Here is a 3,494-nt window from a genome sequence, read left to right as displayed (position 1 = left end):
CTTTGTTTCAGGGGTGTTACCTGGTGTTATCTGGTGTTACCTGGTGTTATCTGGTGTTAGCTGGTGATACCTGGGGTTAGCTGGGGTTAGCTGGTGATACCTGGTGATACCTGGGGTTAGCTGGTGATACCTGGTGTTATCTGGTGTTAGCTGGTGATACCTGGTGTTATCTGGTGTTAGCTGGTGTTATCTGGTGTTATCTGGTGTTAGCTGGTGATACCTGGTGTTATCTGGTGTTATCTGGTGTTATCTGGTGTTATCTGGTGTTAGCTGGTGATACCTGGTGTTATCTGGTGTTAGCTGGTGATACCTGGGGTTAGCTGGGGTTAGCTGGTGATACCTGGTGATACCTGGGGTTAGCTGGTGATACCTGGTGTTATCTGGTGTTAGCTGGTGATACCTGGTGTTATCTGGTGTTAGCTGGTGTTATCTGGTGTTATCTGGTGTTAGCTGGTGTTAGCTGGTGATACCTGGGGTTAGCTGGGGTTAGCTGGTGATATCTGGTGTTAGCTGGTGATACCTGGGGTTAGCTGGGGTTAGCTGGTGATACCTGGTGATACCTGGGGTTAGCTGGTGATACCTGGTGTTATCTGGTGTTAGCTGGTGATACCTGGTGTTATCTGGTGTTAGCTGGTGTTATCTGGTGTTATCTGGTGTTAGCTGGTGATACCTGGTGTTATCTGGTGTTATCTGGTGTTATCTGGTGTTATCTGGTGTTAGCTGGTGATACCTGGTGTTATCTGGTGTTAGCTGGTGATACCTGGGGTTAGCTGGGGTTAGCTGGTGATACCTGGTGATACCTGGGGTTAGCTGGTGATACCTGGTGTTATCTGGTGTTAGCTGGTGATACCTGGTGTTATCTGGTGTTAGCTGGTGTTATCTGGTGTTATCTGGTGTTAGCTGGTGTTAGCTGGTGATACCTGGGGTTAGCTGGGGTTAGCTGGTGATACCTGGGGTTAGCTGGTGATAACTGGGGTTAGCTGGTGATACCTGGTGTTATCTGGTGTTAGCTGGTGTTAGCTGGTGTTAGCTGGGGTTAGCTGGGGTTAGCTGGGGTTAGCTGGTGATACCTGGTGTTAGCTGGGGTTAGCTGGTGATACCTGGGGTTAGCTGGTGATACCTGGGGTTACCTGGTGTTAGCTGGTGATACCTGGTGTTATCTGGTGTTAGCTGGTGTTAGCTGGTGATACCTGGTGTTATCTGGTGTTAACTGGTGATACCTGGGGTTACCTGGTGATACCTGGTGTTAACTGGTGTTAGCTGGTGATACCTGGTGTTAGCTGGTGTTACTTGGTGTTAACTGGTGTTAGCTGGTGTTAACTGGTGTTAGCTGGTGCTACTTGGTGTTAGCTAGTGTTAGCTGGTGTAGCTGGTGCTACTTGGTGTTAGCTGGCGTTAGCTGGTACTACTTGGTACTACTTGGTGTTAGCTGGTGTTAGCTGATGTTAGCTGGTACTACTTGGTGTTAGCTGGTGTTAGCTGGTTTTAGCTGGTGCTACTTGGTTATGAGGCCGGTTGGACGTACTGCCAAATTCTCTAAAATTACGTTGGAGGTGGCTTATGGTAGATCAATGAACATTAAATTATCAAGCAACAGCTCCGGTGGAAATTCGTACATTCGGCCTGCCAGTTGTACGCTCCCTCAAAACTTGAGACATCTGTGGCATTGTGTTGTGTGACAAAACTGCACATTTTAGAGTGACCTTGTATTGTCCCCAGCACAAGGTGTACCTGTGTAATGGTCATGTTGTTTAATGGGCTTCTTGATGTGCCACACCTGTCAGGTGGATGGATTATCTTAGCAAAGGATAAAATTCTCATTAACAGGGATTTTCATTTTAGTCATTTAGCAGACGCTCTTATCCAGAGCGACTTACAGTAGTGAATGCATACATTTCATACATTTTTTCCCCCTGTACTGGTCCCCCGTGGGAATCGAACCCACAACCCTGGCATTGCCAACACCATGCTCTACCAACTGAGACACACGGGACCATGTAAACATATTTGTGCACCAGATTTTAGAGAAATAAGCTTTATGTGAGTATGGAACTTTGTGGGATCTTTTATTTCAGCTCATGAAACATGGGACCAACACATTACATGTTTACATTAAAGTCTGTTATGATGGGCCTGGCTCCCCAGTGGGTGGGCCTATGCCCTCCCAGGCCTACCCATGGCTGTGCCCCTGCCCAGTCATGTGAATTAGGGCCTAATGAATGGATTTCAATTGACTGATTTCCTTCTATGAACTGTAACTCAGTAAAATCGTTTTATATTTTTTTATGGACTAATAACAGTAAAGCCAAATACTTAGATAGGGCTTAGACTGTAACCGGTTAACATATTAATTTGGTAGAAACAATGTTTTCAAAATGTAGAATTAAACCAAAACATTACTAAAGCATTTCACAATGTTAAATAATCCCATTAAAATGTACCAAAAATACTGAAAAACCCCCCTAATCCCTGAAATGCTCCATCAGTATTAGGAGGTTCTGTGTGAATGGGGATCCTTGTTTCCATGAGAGGAGGCCGCTGTTAATAGATCATTAGCGTTATTCTGCTTCAAGGGGAATTTGACACGCAGCCATTTGCAGTAAAATGCTTAAACGGTTATTAAAAAGCAGCCGCCTCCTTGACTGTCTGAACAAACTCAATCTGGCCGTGTTGTGTTAGCGGTTAGCATTGTGTAAGCGTAGCTCCCTTTGAATTAGCGTTGTGTTAGCGGTTAGCATTGTGTAAGCGTAGCTCCCTTTTGAATTAGCGTTGTGTTAGCGGTTAGCATTGTGTAAGCGTAGCTCCCTTTTGAATTAGCGTTGTGTTAGCGGTTAGCATTGTGTAAGCGTAGCTCCCTTTTGAATTAGCGTTGTGTTAGCGGTTAGCATTGTGTAAGCGTAGCTCCCTTTGAATTAGCGTTGTGTTAGCCGTAGCTTCCTTATCCACAGTGCTTTCATCCGATCCTCCACTACAATCATATGAGTGGCTGAACGAGGGCCTCTGATTGGGCCTTCTATTTATTAGCTTTAAGCATCTCTAAAGGATGTGTGATTAATTGGGCTGACCCCCCCCCCCCCCCACCCTACATAACGAGGTCTCCACTCCGTCTCTCACCCAGCTCTGCATTTACATCAATTAGACTGAGAGAGGAGAGGAGAGGAGAGGAGAGGAGGGGAGAGGAGAGGAGAGGAGAGGAGAGGAGAGGAGAGGAGAGGACAGGAGAGGAGAGGAGAGGAGAGGAGAGGAGAGGAGAGGAGAGGAGAGGAGAGGAGAGGAGAGGAGGGGAGAGGAGAGGAGAGGAGAGGAGAGGAGAGGAGAGGAGAGGAGAGGAGAGGAGGGGAGAGGAGAGGAGAGGAGAGGAGAGGAGAGGAGAGGAGAGGAGAGGAGAGGAGAGGAGAGGAGAGGAGGGCCGTGGGCGACTGGCTGGCCACTTCTAAATAAAACCTCTCTCTCTCGGGGTCTGCGGCCAATCCCTGGTTAAATATAGATCAAAA

The 3,494-nt window shown here is 47.0% G+C and overlaps 1 non-coding gene across 1 annotated transcript; it reads right to left on the bottom strand.

Moving 5' to 3' along the window:
* Positions 1–1,919: 1,919 nt before the first annotated feature.
* Positions 1,920–1,995, bottom strand: trnaa-ggc (transfer RNA alanine (anticodon GGC)). The gene has a single exon. It is a non-coding gene; the product is annotated as a tRNA-Ala (tRNA).
* Positions 1,996–3,494: the final 1,499 nt, after the last annotated feature.

Source organism: Salmo salar, unplaced genomic scaffold (genome assembly GCF_965601325.2).
Source record: "Salmo salar unplaced genomic scaffold, fSalSal1 ptg001243l, whole genome shotgun sequence".
Taxonomy (NCBI): Eukaryota; Metazoa; Chordata; class Actinopteri; order Salmoniformes; family Salmonidae; genus Salmo; species Salmo salar.
The sequence above is the reverse complement of the archived record's forward strand: the minus strand, read 5'-3'. Positions and strand labels throughout refer to the sequence as shown.